At 54.3% G+C, this 17,858-nt stretch overlaps 1 long non-coding RNA gene across 4 annotated transcripts; it reads right to left on the minus strand.

Annotated features, from left to right (window-relative positions):
• Positions 1 to 6,896: 6,896 nt before the first annotated feature.
• Positions 6,897 to 12,728, minus strand: LOC134757480 (uncharacterized). 4 transcript variants are annotated; one of them, XR_010131466.1, is made up of 5 exons: positions 12,476 to 12,708; positions 11,505 to 11,699; positions 9,385 to 9,442; positions 8,073 to 9,263; positions 6,897 to 8,024 (listed from the first exon to the last, which is right to left on the minus strand). It is a non-coding gene; the product is annotated as an uncharacterized lncRNA (long non-coding RNA). The 4 variants fall into 4 exon arrangements; XR_010131465.1 differs by having other exon boundaries at positions 6,898 to 7,491; positions 7,686 to 9,263; positions 12,476 to 12,712; XR_010131463.1 differs by having other exon boundaries at positions 6,897 to 9,263; positions 12,476 to 12,728.
• Positions 12,729 to 17,858: the final 5,130 nt, after the last annotated feature.

Consider the following 17,858-nt stretch of genomic DNA (forward strand, 5'->3'; position numbering starts at 1 on the left):
AACCCTGGCCAATGGCCCTGAGCCTAAACCAAACCTAACCCTGGGCCCTGACCCTAAAACCCTAACCCTGGGCCCTAACCCTAAAACCCTAACCCTAGGCCCTGACCCTAAAACCCTAACCCTGGGCCCTGACCCTTAACCCTACTAACCCTTGGCCCTGACCCTAAAACCCTACTAACCCTGGGCCCTGACCCTAAAACCCTACTAACTCTAGGCCCTGACCCTGAAACCCTAACCCTGGGCCCTGACCCTAAAACCCTAACCCTGGGCCCTGACCCTAAAACCCTAACCCTGGGCCCTGACCCTAAAACCCTAACCCTGGGCCCTGACCCTAAAACCCTAACCGTGGGCCCTGACCCTAAAACAAGCCTAACCCTGGGCCCTGACCCTAAAACAACCCTAACCCTGGGCCCTGACCCTAAAACAACCCTAACCCTCGGCCCTGACCCTAAAACAACCCTAACCCTGGGCCCTGATCCTAAAACAACCCTAACCCTGGGCTCTGACCCTAAAACACCCCTAACCCTGGGCCCTTACCCTAAAACAACCCTAACCCTGGGACCTGGCCCTGACCCTAAAACAACCCTAACCCTGTGCCTTGACCCTAAAACAAGCCTAACCCTGGGCCCTGACCCTAAAACAAACCTAACCCTGGGCCCTGACCCTAAAACAAACCTAACCCTGGGCCCTGACCCTAAAACAAACCTAACCCTGGGCCCTGACCCTAAAACAACCCTAACCCTGGGCCCTGACCCTAAAACAACCCTAACCCTGGGCCCTGACCCTAAAAAAAGCCTAACCCTGGGCCCTGACCCTAAAACAACCCTAACCCTGGGCCCTGACCCTAAAACAAACCTAACCCTGGGCCCGGACCCGAAAACAACCCTAACCCTGGGCCCTGACCCTAAAACAACCCTAACCCTGGGCCCTGACCCTAAAACAACCCTAACCCTGGGCCCTGGCCCTGACCCTAAAACAACCCTAACCCTGGGCCCTGGCCCTGACCCTAAAACAACCCTAACCCTGGGCCCTGGCCCAAATTGTAATGAGGTCTGTTGGGCAAAATTCCATATAAGCATAGTATAAATTAATGAAGCAAATCGTGATAAATTAGTACGATTGACTTTCTGGAGTTTCTGACAATAAAAGTAAGGAAAATGCAGAACACAAAGACAGAGAGTAAAAAGAGAAATTAGGAAAGCATTCTACATGTTTAATAGGAAGACACTGGCCGTGTTCGTGGATTGGCAGTATGTCGTGACATGACATACTTTGGAGAGAAGTTAACAGATGAGGAAGTTGATAAAAATCATCAGAGAAGCAAAATACTGGTAGCGACTCTCAAGGAAACCACGAAATTTCCATAACTTATGTCAGCAAAGTGGGAATATTGTACAGTGTGTGTTGAAGTTCCTATACAACGTTGTTTATCTGCCGTTTGTTTGTTTGTAAGGAATGTATATACTAAAAGTTCTTCTTGCTGTCAAAAGAATATGTGTGAATAAGTCATTTTAACTTATTCTTCTGTTTTTCTTTTATCTTCCTGCCATCATCCCACAGCCTTACTTTAGAAATTTTTTCTTTAGAAAATTGAACAAGTGCTCCTTGTGGTGGCACATACCTCGAGGATGGGAGGCAGGGGTGGAAGGGTCACTTGAGGCCATTAGTTTGACACCAGCCTGGCCAACAAAGTGAGACCCCATGTCTGCAAAACAATTTAAAAATTAGCCAAGTATCGTCATGTATACCTACAGTCCCAGCTACCTCAACTTACGGAGAAAGTTCAGGGCCTGGAGAGAAGGCTGGGAGGCAGGAGCTGGGTCTAAAGAGGCCATTGTAACGATGGAGCTGTGCCTGTGGAGGCTGTTGTGAGGCAGTAGGCTCATCTGCGGAGACTGCCGTGAGGTAGGGTATGGGCCTCAATAGGCCATTGTGAGTCATGAGCTTGGTCTGTAGAGGCTGACTGGAGAGAGTTCTGGGCCTGGCGAGGCTGCCGGGAGGTAGGAGCTGGGCCAAAAGATTTAAGCACATTTACGTTTATTAGGCACTTCATTTCCATTATTACACCGGAATATATAATAGAATAATTATAGAACTCACCATCATGTAGAATCAGTGGGCGTGTTAAGCTTGTTTTCCTGAAACTGGATGGTCCCACCTGAGCGTGATGGGAGAAAGTGACAGATCAATAGGTATTAGATTCTCATAAGCACAGCGCAACCTAGATCCCTCACATGCACGGTTCACAACAGGGTGCGTTCTCCTATGAGAATCTAATGCTGCTGCTCATCTGAGAAGGTGGAGCTCAGGCGGGAATGTGAGCAAAGGGGAGTGGCTGTAAATACAGACGAAGCTTCCCTCACTCCCTCACTCGACACCACTCACCTGCTGTGTGGCTCCTTACGGCTCCATGGCTCAGGGGTTGGGGACCCCTGCTCAAGTGCATCCAAAGCGACCCTTCCCACACCAGTCTTCATAGTAGTCAAGGGCAGCAACCACTTAGCTCCCAAGGCGTGTGCCTCAGCTGGCATTTCATCACAATCAACAGTAAGTGGTAGCTTGAGTCGTTGTGAGGTCACTTCCTGGAAATCACCCTAACCCTGGGCCCCGGGCCCTGACCCTAAAGCCCTAACCCTGGGACCCCGGCCCTGACCCTAAAGCCCTAACCCTGGGCCCCGGGCCCTGGCCCTAAAGCCCTAACCCTGGGCCCCGGGCCCTGGCCCTAAAGCCCTAACCCTGGGCCCCGGGCCCTGACCCTGAAGCCCTAACCCTGGGCCCCGGGCCCTGGTCCTGAAGCCCTAACCCTGGTCCCCGGGCCCTGGTCCTGAAGCCCTAACCCTGGTCCCCGGGCCCTGGCCCTGAAGCCTTAACCCTGGGCCCCGGGCCCTGGCCCTGAAGCCCTAACCCTGGGCCCCGGGCCCTGACCCTGAAGCCCTAACCCTGGGCCCCGGGCCCTGACCCTGAATCCCTAACCCTGGGCTCCCGGCCCTGTCCCTGAAGCCCTAACCCTGGGCTCCCGGCCCTGTCCCTGAAGCCCTAACCCTGGGCCCCGGGCCCTGGCCCTGAAGCCCTAACCCTGGGCCCCAGGCCCTGACACTGAAGCCCTAACCCTGGGCCCCAGGCCCTGACACTGAAACCCTAACCCTTGGCCCTGGGCCCTGACCCTAAAACCCTAACCCTGGGCCCTGGGCCCTGACCCTAAAACCCTAACCCTGGGCCCTGACCCTTAACCCTACTAACCCTTGGCCCTGACCCTAAAACCCTACTAACCCTGAACCCTGACCCTAAAACCCTACTAACTCTGGGCCCTGACCCTAAAACCCTAACCCTGGGCCCTGACCCTTAACCCTACTAACCCTTGGCCCTGACCCTAAAACCCTACTAACCCTGAGCCCTGACCCTAAAACCCTACTAACTCTGGGCCCTGACCCTAAAACCCTAACCCTGGGCCCTGACCCTAAAACACTAACCCTGGGCCCTGACCCTAAAACCCTAACCCTGGGCCCTGACCCTAAAACCCCAACCCTGGGCCCTGACCCTAAAACCCTAACCCTTCGCCCTGACCCTAAAACCCTAACCCTTCGCCCTGACCCTAAAACCCTGACCCTGGGCCCTGACCCTAAAACCCTAACTCTTCGCCCTTACCCTAAATCCCTAACCCTTCGCCCTTACCCTAAAACCCTAACCCTTCGCCCTTACCCTAAAACCCTAACCCTTCACCCTTACCCTAAAACCCTAACCCTAACCCTAGTGAGCCTAGACCACACATTGCACTCCAGCCTGGGTGACAGAGCATGACTCTGTCTCAAAAAAAAAAAAAAGAAAAAAGAAAAAAAGACAGAGAAAAGAAAGCCAACAAGACACCATTAGGCAAACCATTGTCAGGTTATAGGAGTTTGAGAAGGAAAGTAGAGAAAGGAGAAGAAAGCTTATTTAAACAATGGCTGAAGACTGCCTAAATCATGGGAAAGATTTAGACATCTAAATCCATGAAGCTTAAAGATTCCTAAAGAGGTTCAAACCAAATAGATACTCACCAAGTCACAATATAATCAAATAGTCAAAAGTTAAAGAAACTTTGCAGGTCAGGACAGAATCGAATAATACATTCAAAGTGCTGAAAGAAAAAAAGTGCCAGCAACTAATACTATGTCTGACAAAGCTGTCCTTCAGAAAGAAAAAAGAAATAACGTGCTTCCTCGACAAACAAAGCTGAGGGCATTCAGGACCACTAGGTCTACCTTAAAAAAATGCTTAACGGAGTTTTTCAAGTAAAAATGAATGAAGTTGGGAGCAGTGGCTCACGCCCGTAATCCCATTTTGGGAGGCTGAGGTGGGTGGATCACCTGAGGTCGGGAGGTCAAGACCAGCCTGGCCAACATGGCAAAACCCCACCCCCAGTAAAAATACAAAAAATTAGCCAGGTATGAAGGCCACTGAGATCGTGCCACTGCACTCCAGCCTGGGTGACAAGAGTCAAACTGCATTTCAAAAACAAAAAAAACAAACAAAAAAAACAAAACTTGAGGCCTGGCCTTCTGCTCCTCTCCAACCCCCACTTCTCTGGGCCCAAGCCACCTGGGCTGAGGAGGGGGTGAGGTGTGAGCCCCTGCCAGGAACTCCCTGCCCGGACCAAGTACTCGGCCCCCAGGCCTGCATTCAGTGAGGCCTCCCGTGGCGTCAGCATGTTCGTGTGGAGGAATGTGGAAGGTCACTCTGTGGCCGTGTTCCCCTGGTACTCCATCCCCTTCCTGACCCCTCCCTGCAGCCACACGAGGCCCAGCAACCTGCCAGTTACTCAGTGGCCTCCAACCAGAGAAAACAACCTGCCAAGTTGGCAGCTGTTGCTCATGAGCATCCACCAGGTGGCACAGGGAGTGTTGACCCTGGGCGGCCCCCTGGAGCCACCTGCCCTGAAAGCCCAGGGCCCGCAACCCCACACACTTTGGGGGTGGTGGAACCTGTTAAAAGCTCACCTCCCACCATGGAGGAGGAGCCCTGGGCCCCTCAGGGGAGTCCCTGCTGGACAGTGAGACAGAGAATGACCATGATGATGCTTTCCTCTCCATCATGTCTCCTGACACCCAGTTGCCTCTACCACTCAGATGATGTCAGGCCCAGTCCCTCAGTGCCCTGCGCAAGGAACAGGACTCATCTTCTGAGAAGGATGGATGCAGCCCCAACAAATGGGACAAGGACCACATCGGTGGCCCATGAGTGGCGGTCATGATCTTCAGCAAGCGGCACCAGGCCCTGGCAGGGTGCACCAGGGTCACTCCAACCAGGATATCCAGACCGTCAGCCAGATGCTGACTCTGGCCCAAAGACTTCTACTCAGTATGGAGCTGCAGGCCACTTTGCAGCCCCTGGTGAGGGAGGTGTACATACCATGAATTGTGGGACCTTCAGAGCTTTTCACTTTTCGGAAAATAGCTCCTGTTGGGGCTACAAGATGGAGTGTGAAGAGGGCCTTGGGCCACAGGAAGGTACCTGTGGACTAGGGGGAGTTCATGCACCCCTTCTTTCCCCAGAGGGGCTGGACTCAGGTGAGTATGGGAGTGGGGGCTCCTGCACTTCGACACAGGCAGCGGGAGGGTTTTCTCCCCATTCCCTCTGCACTCCCAACTTGAGCTATACTTTTTAAGAAAGTGATTCACCCTGCCTTTGCCCCCTTCCCCAGAACAGAACACGTTGATCATGGGCGATATTTTTCATTGTGCCAAACAGTTGCCATGACCGTCATTAAACCTGTTTAACACCAAATAATAAGGAAAATAAAATAAAAAATTCGGGCTTGGTGCAGAAACTCACCCCAAATAAATCACCTACCAAAATATTTACATAATGGTGGAAATATTCCAAAATTCAATATTTTGGGATTTATACACAAAAGATAAACAAATTAGAGGCCAAGAGGCTGCCAGAAGGGAAAAACGGGGCCTGGGAAGGCCGTTGTGAGGAATGAGCTGGGCCTAAAGAGGCCACTGGCAGGCGGGAGCTGGGCCTGCCGAAGCGGCCGAGAGGCAGGAGCTTTGGACTCGGGAGGCCGCAATGAGGCGAGAGCTAGCTGGGCATGGAGAGTCCGCTGTGAGTCCGCTGTGAGTCCGGGCCCGTGCAGGCCTTCGAGAGGCAGGAGGCCGGGCCTGCAAAGGCCCACTGGAGGTCAAGTTCTGGGCCTGAAGAGGCCACCAAAAGTCAAAAGCGGGGCCTGGGAAGGCCGCCAAGAGCCATGAGCTGGTCTGGGCTGAAAGAGGCCACTGGGAGGCAGGAGGAGCCGGGCCTGGAGAGGCTGACTCGAGGAAGTTTTGCACCTGGAGAGGCCGCCGAGAGGACGGAGCTGGGCCCGGGGAGGCCGACTTGCTGCTCTTCTGGGCCCAATTCCAGGCCGACTTGACGACGACTTGGGCCTGCTGGGAGCTGGGCAGGAGCTGAGTCCAAAGACGTTGTTGGGAGGCCAGAGTCAGGCCTGGAGACGCAGCCGGGAGGAAGAGCTGGGCCCGGAGAGGATGCCGGGAGGCTGCAAGTGGGTCTGGAGAGGCCGATTTGAGGAGGCCCGGCCTCCACCTCCCGCATGGCGGCCTCTGCAGGCACAGCTGTTTCTCCTGACTACATCTCCCACCTCCCAGCAAACAAGCTTTTTTGGCTCAGCTCCCGCCTGCGTTTGTAGACCCCGAAGTTTCTGCAACCAAGCTCTTCAGACCCACATCCCACCTCCCAGTACCTGAACAGTCCCAGCTCCGGCTGGAGAACAGAGTCTGTAGGCCCTGCTGTTGCCTCCCAGGGGAGTCTCCAAGCCCAGCTCTCACCCCACCACGACCTCCCAGGCCCAAGTCGCTGCCTGCCTCACAGCAGCCTGCGTGCGACCCTGCTCCTCCCTCACGGTGGCCTGTTGAGGCAGGGGCTCACGCTGACCTCTCTCACCGTGGGAGGGGCCGGTGTGAGGCAAGGGCTCACGCCGACCTCTCTCAGCGTGGGAGGGGCCAGGGTGAGGCAAGGGGCTCACGCTGACCTCTCTCAGCGTGGGAGGGGCCGGTGTGAGGCAAGGGCTCACGCTGACCTCTCTCAGCGTGGGAGGGGCCGGTGTGAGGCAAGGGGCTCACGCTGACCTCTCTCAGCGTGGGAGGGGCCGGTGTGAGGCAAGGGCTCACGCCGACCTCTCTCAGCATGGGAGGGGCCAGTGTGAGGCAAGGGGCTGACGCTGACCTCTCTCACCGTGGGAGGGGCTGGTGTGAGGCAAGGGCTCACGCCAACTTCTCTCAGCGTGGGAGGGGCCGGTGTGAGGCAAGGGCTCACGCTGACCTCTCTCAGCGTGGGAGGGGCCGGGGTGAGGCAAGGGCTCAGGCTGACCTCTCTCAGCGTGGGAGGGGCCGGTGTGAGGCAAGGGCTCAGGCTGACCTCTCTCAGCGTGGGAGAGGCCGGTGTGAGGCAAGGGCTCAGGCTGACCTCTCTCAGCGTGGGAGGGGCCGGGGTGAGGCAAGGGCTCAGGCTGACCTCTCTCAGCGTGGGAGGGGCCGGTGTGAGACAAGGGCTCAGGCTGACCTCTGTCAGAGTGAGAGGGGCCCGTGTGAGGCAAGGGGCTCATGCCGACCTCTCTCAGCGTGGGAGGGGCCGGTGTGAGGCAAGGGCTCACGCTGACCTCTCTCAGCGTGGGAGGGGCCGGTGTGAGGCAAGGGGCTCACGTTGACCTCTCTCAGCGTGGGAGGGGCCGGTGTGAGGCAAGGGGCTCACGTTGACCTCTCTCAGCGTGGGAGGGGCCGGTGTGAGACAAGGGCTCAGGCTGACCTCTGTCAGAGTGAGAGGGGCCCGTGTGAGGCAAGGGCTCACGCCGACCTCTCTCAGCGTGGGAGGGGCCGGTGTGAGACAAGGGCTCAGGCTGACCTCTGTCAGAGTGAGAGGGGCCCGTGTGAGGCAAGGGGCTGATGCTGACCTCTCTCACCGTGGGAGGGGCCGGTGTGAGGCAAGGGCTCACACTGACCTCTCTCACCGTGGGAGGGGCCGGTGTGAGGCAAGGGGCTCACGTTGACCTCTCTCAGCGTGGGAGGGGCCGGTGTGAGGCAAGGGCTCACGCCGACCTCTCTCAGCGTGGGAGGGGCCGGTGTGAGGCAAGGGGCTGACGCTGACCTCTCTCACCGTGGGAGGGGCCGGTGTGAGGCAAGGGCTCACGCCGACCTCTCTCAGCGTGGGAGGGGCCGGTGTGAGGCAAGGGGCTGACGCTGACCTCTCTCACCGTGGGAGGGGCCGGTGTGAGGCAAGGGCTCACGCCGACCTCTCTCAGCGTGGGAGGGGCCGGTGTGAGGCAAGGGGCTCACGCTGACCTCTCTCAGCGTGGGAGGGGCCGGTGTGAGGCAAGGGCTCACGCTGACCTCTCTCAGCATAGGAGGAGCCAGTGTGTGGCAGGGGCTCATGCCTCTGGGCAGGGTACCAGAGGCATGGGCATCAACAGGCCACCGTGAGGGAGGAGCTGGGCCGCATGAGGGCTGCTGGGAGGCAGGCAGGGACTTGGCCCCGGGTGGCCGCCGTGAGGGCAAGAGCTGGGCCTGGAGAGGCCCCTGGGAGGCAAGAGCGGGACCTGCAGAGGCCGTTCTCCAACCATTGCTGGGCCCGTACAGGCCACCGGGCGGCAGGAATGAGGCCCAAAGAACTTGGCTGGAGAAAGTTCGGGACCTACAAAGGCGGTTGGGAGCTGGGCAGGAGTTGAGCCAAAAGAGCTTGCTTACTTGCTGGGAGGCACGGCCGGGAGATGCCGACTTCAGGACAACTTGGGCCTGCAGAGGTCACCGGGAGGCCCAAGCTTGGCGTGGAGGAGCCCACCGACCGGAGACCATTTGGGGCCTGCAGGTGCCATTGGAGGGCAGGAGCTCATCGTGGAGGGGGCACCGTGAGGCCTGACCTGGGCCTGGGGAGCTTGGCTTGATGAAGCTGTGGGCCGACCAAGGACGCCAGGAGATGGGTAGGCACTGAGTCCAAAGAGGTTGTTGAGAGGCAGGAGTCAGGCCTGGAGACGCAGCCAGGAAGAGGAGCTTGGCCCGGAGAGGACGCCTGGAGGGTGCAAGTGGGTCTGGAGAGGCCGACTTGAGGAGGTTCTCAGCCCGGAGAGGCCGCCGGAAGGGAAAAACTGGGACTGGAAAGGCTGTTGTGAGGAATGAGCCCCATGGGCCTGAAGAGGCCACTGGCAGGCGGGAGCTGGGTGTGTAGAAGCTGCTGAAAGGTTGGGAGCTTGGCTTGGGGGGTCCACAGTGAGGCAGATGCTGGGCCTGAAGAATCTGCTTAAAAAGATTTAAGCACATTTACATTTATTAGGCACTTTATTTCCATTATTACATATATATAAATATATATACATATTATATATCCCATATATAATAAAATAATTATACAACTCACCATAATGTAGAATCAGTGGGTGTGTTAAGCTTGTTTTCCTGAAACTGGATGGTCCCACCTGAGCGTGATGGGAGAAAGTGACAGATCAATAGGTATTAGATACTCATAAGCACAGCGCAACCTAGATCCCTCACATGCACGGTTCACAACAGGGTGCGTTCTCCTATGAGAATCTAATGCTGCTGCTCATCTGAGAAGGTGGAGCTCAAGCGGGAATGTGAGCAAAGGGGAGTGGCTGTAAATACAGACGAAGCTTCCCTCACTCCCTCACTCGACACCACTCACCTCCTGCTGTGTGGCTCCCTACGGCTCCATGGCTCAGGGGTTGGGGACACCTGCTCAAGTGCATCCAAAGCGACCCTTCCCACACCAGTCTTCATAGTGGTCAAGGGCAGCAACCACTTAGCTCCCAAGGCATGTGCCTCAGCTGGCATTTCGTCACAATCAACAGTAAGTGGTAGCTTGAGTCACTGTGAGGTCACTTCCTGGAAATCACCAGCATCCCATTTCCCACTGGCAAAGAGCTCAGCACTGCCCCCTGGGAAACCAAACCTATGCCCAAATCCCATCTGTGTGGGTTTATCTCCTGGGACCCTTCCTAACATATTAGTCAGAGTCCAATCAGGAAGCATAAACCACTCAAAAGTTTAAAGTGGTAAAATTTAATACGGAGAATTATTTATTATAACAGGTGAACAGCATAATGAGAGATTGGCTAGCACAAAGTAAAGAGAACTCTAGAGAATACAGGACTAGCCCAGGCCAGGCATGGTGGCTCATGCCTGAAATTCCAGCAATTTGAGAAGCTAATGCAGGAGGATTGCTTAAGGCCAGGAGCTAGAGACCGGTCTGGACAACACAGTGAGAACCTGTCTCTATCCAAAAGAAGAAAAAAGTTAGCTGGGAGTGGTGGTGCACACTTGTAGTCCCAGCTACTCGGAATGCTGAAGTTTGAGCCTGGGAGGTCAAGGCTGCAGCGAGGCATGATTATGCCACTACAGTCCAGCCTGGTGACAGAGCAAGACCCTGTCTCAAAGAACAAAACAACAACAACCATTTACAGACAGAAAAGAGATAGAGCTAATAAGCTAAGGAAAGATGTTGAAATGTGACAAGTAAAGTAATATGAGGTCTTTTATCTATTTAAAATAATCAAACAAAAAATGACTTACTAAATTATAATACCCTGTGCTGGCAAAGGTGCAGTGAAATGGGCACTTTCTTATACTATGAGGGGTGTTTAAATTGTGTATAAGCCTTCCCGGGTAAAGCTTGTCAATTTTTTAAAATAATGGAGACAGGGTCTCACCATACTGCCATACTGCCTCCTCCAACTCTTGGCCTCAAGCAATCCTCCTCTCTTAGCCTCCCAAAGTGCTAAGATTATAGCTGGGAGGCACCCAAAACCCTGTCAATTTACATCAAGGGTAATGAGAATGTCCATTCACCATGACTCACAGTAATCTTACTTCTGGGGAGACAATTCAATCTAAACAAAAGGTCATCTGTACACACACAGTAAAAATCTGGGAGTAACTGAAGACAGAGTTGGTAAGTGAAATAAGAAACAGTTCTAACAAATTAAACTATGGTATCAATAGGCACCTGGTATAAAAGGTCAGTTGATGTTAGCTGCTACTTTTTTGTTGTTTTGAGACAGGGTCTCACTCTGTCACCCAGGCTGGAGTGCAGAGGCCTGATCATGACTCACTGCAGTCTCAGCCTCCCTGGGCTTGAGTGATCCTCCCACCTCAGCCTCCCAAGTAGCTGGGACTACAGGAACGTGCCACCACACTAGGCTAATTCATGTATTTTTCTGTAGGGATGGTGACTCCCCCTTTGTTTCCAAGGCCTATCGCAAACTCTTGGCCTCAAGCCATCCTCCTGCCTCAGCCTCCCAAAGTGTTGCGATTACCAGTGTGAGCCACCACACCTGGCCAGCTGCTACTTTTAACAATATTATTATTATTCTTCCACTCCATTAAAAATTATTATTTTCAAGGCTATGCAACAGTATGCATCCTACAGCGTAATTGTAAAAACATATACAGTTGCCGTCCCTCAGTATACAGAATTAGTTACAGACCCCCATCTCTGCATATACCAAAATCCATGCTTACTCACGTTTCGCTGTCACCCCTCTGGAATCCACGTATACAAAAATACCAAATATTAGGTGGGCATAGAGGCAAGCACCTGTAGTCTCAGCCACGTGGGAGGTTGAGATGGGAGGATCGCTTCAGCCTGGAAGGTTGAGGCTGCAGTCAGCTGCGATAGCACTACTACCCTCCAGCCTTGCACAACAGAGGGACACCCTGTCTCAGAAAAAAAAAAAACAAAATAAAACAGGTTAGAAATTGTAATGAGGTCTGTTGGGCAAAATTCCATATAAGCAAAGTATAAATTAATAAAGCAAATCGTGATAAATTAGTACGATTGACTTTCTGGAGTTTCTGACAATAAAAGTAAGGAAAATGCAGAACACAAAGACAGAGAGTAAAAAGAGAAATTAGGAAAGCATTCTACATGTTTAACAGGACGACACTGGCCGTGTTCGTGCAGCGGCAGTATGTCGTGCCATGACATACTTTGGAGAGAAGTTAACAGATGAGGAAGTTGATAAAAATCATCAGAGAAGCAAAATACTGGTAGCAACACTCAAGGAAACCACGAAATTTCCATAACTTATGTCAGCAAAGTGGGAATATTGTACAGTGTGTGTTGAAGTTCCTATACAACATTGTTTATCTGCCGTTTGTTTGTTTGTAAGGAATGTATATACTAAAAGTTCTTCTTGCTGTCAAAAGAATATGTGTGAATAAGTCATTTTAACTTATTCTTCTGTTTTTCTTTTATCTTCCTGCCATCATCCCACAGCCTTACTTTAGAAATTTTTTCTTTAGAAAATTGAACAAGTGCTCCTTGTGGTGGCACATACCTCGAGGATGGGAGGCAGGGGTGGAAGGGTCACTTGAGGCCATTAGTTTGACACCAGCCTGGCCAACAAAGTGAGACCCCATGTCTGCAAAACAATTTAAAAATTAGCCAAGTATCGTCATGTATACCTACAGTCCCAGCTACCTCAACTTACGGAGAAAGTTCAGGGCCTGGAGAGAAGGCTGGGAGGCAGGAGCTGGGTCTAAAGAGGCCATTGTAACGATGGAGCTGTGCCTGTGGAGGCTGTTGTGAGGCAGTAGGCTCATCTGCGGAGACTGCTGTGAGGTAGGGTATGGGCCTCAATAGGCCATTGTGAGTCATGAGCTTGGTCTGTAGAGGCTGACTGGAGAGAGTTCTGGGCCTGGCGAGGCTGCCGGGAGGTAGGAGCTGGGCCAAAAGATTTAAGCACATTTACGTTTATTAGGCACTTCATTTCCATTATTACACCGGAATATATAATAAAATAGTCATAGAACTCACCATCATGTAGAATCAGTGGGCGTGTTAAGCTTGTTTTCCTGAAACTGGATGGTCCCACCTGAGCATGATGGGAGAAAGTGACAGATCAATAGGTATTAGATTCTCATAAGCACAGCGCAACCTAGATCCCTCACATGCACGGTTCACAACAGGGTGCGTTCTCCTATGAGAATCTAATGCTGCTGCTCATCTGAGAAGGTGGAGCTCAGGCGGGAATGTGAGCAAAGGGGAGTGGCTGTAAATATAGACGAAGCTTCCCTCACTCCCTCACTCGACACCATTCACCCGCTGTGTGGCTCCTTACGGCTCTATGGCTCAGGGGTAGGGGAACCCTGCTCAAGTGCATCCAAAGCGACCCTTCCCACACCACTCCTCATAGTAGTCAAGGGCAACAACCATTTAGCTCCCAAGGCATGTGCCTCAGCTGGCATTGTGTCACAATCAACAGTAAGTGGTAGCTTGAGTCACTGTGAGGTCACTTCCTGGAAATCACGCTAACCCTGGGCCCTGACCCTAAACCAACCCTAACCCTGGGCCCTGACCCTAAAACAACCCTAACCCTGGGCCCTGAGCCTAAAACCCTCACCCTGGGCCCTGGCCCTGAGCCTAAAACCCTAACCCAGGGCCTTGGGGCTGTGCCTAAAACCCTAATCCTGGGCCCTGGCCCTGACCCTAAAACAACCCTAACCCTGGGCCCTGGCCCTGACCCTAAAACAACCCTAACACTGGGCCCTGCCCCTGACACTAAAACAACCCTAACCCTGCGCCCTGGCCCTGACCCTAAAACAACCCTAACCCTGGGCCCTGGCCCTGATTCTGAAACAAACCTAACCCTGGGTGCTGACCCTGACCCAAAAACAACCCTAAACCTGGGCCCTGGCCCTGACCCTAAAACAAGCCTAACCGTGGGCCCTGGCCCTGAAGCTAAAACAACCCTACACCTGGGCCTTGGCCCTGACCCTAAAACAACCCTAACCCTGGGCCCTGGTCCTGACCCAAAAACAAACCTAACCCAGGGCCCTGGCCCTGACCCTAAAACAACCCTAACCCTGGGCCCTGGCCCTGACCCAAACACAACCCTAACCTTCGGCCCTGGCCCTGACCGTAAAACAACCCTAACCCTGGGCCCTGGCCCTGACCCTAAAACAAGCCTAACCCTGGGCCCCGACCATAAAACAAGCCTAACCCTGGGAACTGACCGTAAAACAAGCCTAACCCAGGGCCCCGACCCTAAAACAACCCTAACCCTGGGCCCCGACCCTAAAAGAAACCTAACCCTGGGCGCCGACCCTAAAACAACCCTAACCCTGGGCCCCGACCGTAAAACAACCCTAACCCTGGGCCCTGGCCCTGACCCTATAACAACCCTAACCCTGGGCCATGGCCCTGACCCTAAAGCAACCCTAACCCTGGGCCCTGGCCCTGACCCGAAAACAACCCTAACCCTGGGCCCTGGCCCTGACCCTAAAACAAGCCTAACCCTGGGCCCTGGCCCTGATCCTAAAACAAGCCTAACCATGGGCCCTGGCCCCGACCTTAAAACAACCCTAATCCTGGGCCCTGACCCTGACCCTAAAACAACTCTAACCCTGGGCCCTCGCCCTGACCCTAAAACAACCCTAACCCTGGCCCTGACCCTAAAACAAACCAAACCCTATGCCCTGACCCTAAAACAAACCTAACCCTGGGCCCTGACCCTAAAATAACCCTAACCCTGGGCCCTGACCCTAAAACAACCCTAACCCTGGGCCCAGGACCTGACCCTAAAACAACCCTAACCCTGGGCCCTGACCCTAAAACAACCCTAACCCTGGGCCCTGACACTAAAACAACCCTAACCCTGGGCCCTGACCCTGAAACAACCGTAACCCTGGGCCCTGACCCTAAAACAAACATAATCCTGGGCCCTGACCCTAAAACAACCCTAACCCTGGGCCCTGACACTAAAACAAACCTAAACCTGGGCCCTCACCCTAAAACAACCCTAACCCTGGGCCCTGACCCTAAAACAACCCTAACCCTGGGCCCTGGCCCTGACCGTAAAACAACCCTAACCCTGGGCCCTGGCCCTGACCCTAAAACAACCCTAACCCTGGGCCCTGGCCCTGAACCTAAAACAACCCTAACCCTGGGCCCTGACCCTAAAACAAGCATAACCCTGGGCCTGACCCTAAAACAACCCTAACCCTGGGCCCTGACCCTAAAACAAACCTAGCCCTGGGCCCTGACCCTAAAACAACCCCAACCCTGGGCCCCGACCCTAAAATAACCCTAACCCTGGGCCCTGGCCCTAAAACAACCCTAACCCTGGGCCCTGGCCCTGACCCTAAAACAACCCTAACCCTGGGCCCTGACCCTAAAACAAGCCTAACCCTGGGCCCTGACCCTAAAACAACCCTAACCCTGGGACCTGACCCTAAAACATCCCTAACCCTGGGCCCTGACCCTAAAACAACACTAAACCTGGGCCCTGACCCTAAAACAACCCTAACCCTGGGCCCTTACCCTAAAACAACCCTAACCCTGGGCCCTGGCCCTGACCCTAAAACAACCCTAACCCTGGGCCCTGACCCTAAAACAACCCTAACCCTGGGCCCTGACCCTAAAACAACCCTAACCCTGGGCCCTGACCCTGAAACAACCGTAACCCTGGGCCCTGACCCTAAAACAACCCTAATCCTGGGCCCTTACCCTAAAACAACCGTAACCCTGGGCCCTGACCCTAACACAAGCCTAACCCTGGGCCCTGACCCTAAAACAACCCTAACCCTGGGCCCTGACCCCAAAACAAACCTAAACCTGGGCCCTGACCCTAAAACAACCCTAACCCTGGGCCCTGACTCTAAAACAACCCTAACCCTGGGCCCTCACCATAAAACAACCCTAAACCTGGGCCCTCACCATAAAACAACCCTAACCCTGGGCCCTGGACCTCACCCTACAAAAACCCTGACCCTCGGCCCTGGCCCTGAACCTAAAACAACCATACACCTGGGCCCTGGCCCTGACCCGAAAACAACCCTAACCCTGGGCCCTGGACCTCACCCTACAAAAACCCTAACCCTGGGCCCTAGCCCTGACCCTAAAACAACCCTAAACCTGGGCCCTGGCCCTGACCCAAAAACAAACCAACCCCTGGGCCGTGGCCCTGACCCAAAAACAACCCTAACCCTGGGCTCTGGCCCTAACCCTAAAACAAGCCTAACCCTGGGCCCTGGCCCTCACCCTAAAACAAGCCTAACCCTGGGCCCTGGCTGTGACCCTAAAACAACTCTAAACCTGGGCCCTGGCCCTGAGCCTAAAACAACCCTAACCCTGGGACCTGGCCCTGACCCTAAAACAACCCTAACCCTGGGTCCTGGCCCTGACCCTAAAACAACCCTAACTTTCGGCCCTGGCCCTAGACCCTAAAACAACCCTAAACCTGGGCCCTGGCCCTGACCCTAAAACAACCCTAAGCCTGAGCCCTGGACTTAAAACAACCCTAACCCTGGGCCCAGGCCCTGACCCTAAAACAACCCTAACCCTGGGCCCTGGCCCTGACCCTAAAACAACCCTAACCCTGGGCCCTGGCCCTGACCCTAAAACAACACTAACCCTGGGCCCTGACCTTAAAACAAGCCTAACCCTGGGCCCTGACCCTAAAACAACCCTAACCCTGGTCCCTGACCCTAAAACAACCCTAACCCTGGGCCCTGAACCTAAAACATCCCTAACCCTGGGCCCTGACCCGAAAACAACACTAAACCTGGGCCCTGACCCTAAAACAAGCCTAACCCTGGGCCCTGAGCCTAAAACCCTAACCCTGGACCCTGGCCCTGAGCCTAAAATCCTAACCCTGGGCCCTGGCCAAGAGCCTAAAACCCTAAACCTGGGCCATGGCCCTGACGTTAAAACCCTAACCCTGGGCCCTGGCCCTGACCCTAAAACCCTATCCGTGGGCCCTGACCCTAAAACAAGCCTAACCCTGGGCCCTGACCCTAAAACAACCTTAACCCTGGGCCCTGACCCTAAAACAACCCTAACCCTGGGCCCTGACACTAAAACAACCCTAACCCTGGGCCCTGACCCTAAAACAACCCTAACCCTGGGCCCTGACCCTAAAACAAGCCTAACCCTATGCCCTGACCCTAAAACAAACCTAACCCTGTGCCCTGACCCTAAAACAACCCTAACCCTGGGCCCTGACCCTAAAACAAGCCTAACCCTGGGCCCTGACCCTAAAACAACCTTAACCCTGGGCCCTGACCCTAAAACAACCCTAACCCTGGGCCCTGACACTAAAACAACCCTAACCCTGGGCCCTGACCCTAAAACAACCCTAACCCTGGGCCCTGACCCTAAAACAAGCCTAACCCTATGCCCTGACCCTAAAACAAACCTAACCCTGTGCCCTGACCCTAAAACAACCCTAACCCTGGGCCCTGACCCTAAAACAACCCTAACCCTGGGCCCTGGACCTGACCCTAAAACAACCCTAACCCTGGGCCCTGACCCTAAAACAACCCTAACCCTTGGCCCTGACCCTAAAACAACCCTAACCCTGGGCCATGACCCTGAAACAACCGTAACCCTGGGCCCTGACCCTAAAACAAACCTAATCCTGGGCCCTGACCCTAAAACAACCCTAACCCTCGGCCCTGACACTAAAACAAACCTAAACCTGGGCCCTGACCCTAAAACAACACTAACCCTGGGCCCTGACCCTAAAACAACCCTAACCCTGGGCCCTGGCCCTGACCCTAAAACAACCCTAACCCTGGGCCCTGGCCCTGAACCTAAAACAACCCTAACCCTGGGCCCTGGCCCTGAACCTAAAACAACCCTAACCCTGGGCCCTGACACTAAAACAAGCATAACCCTGGGCCTGACCCTAAAACAACCCTAACCATGGGCCCTGACCCTAAAACAAACCTAGCCCTGGGCCCCGACCCTGAAACAACCCTAACCCTGGGCCCCGACCCTAAAACAACCCTAACCCTGGGCCCTGGCCCTAAAACAACCCTAACCCTGGGCCCTGGCCCTGACCCTAAAACAACCCTAACCCTGGGCCCTGA

Source organism: Gorilla gorilla, chromosome 18 (assembly GCF_029281585.2).
Source record: "Gorilla gorilla gorilla isolate KB3781 chromosome 18, NHGRI_mGorGor1-v2.1_pri, whole genome shotgun sequence".
Taxonomy (NCBI): Eukaryota; Metazoa; Chordata; class Mammalia; order Primates; family Hominidae; genus Gorilla; species Gorilla gorilla.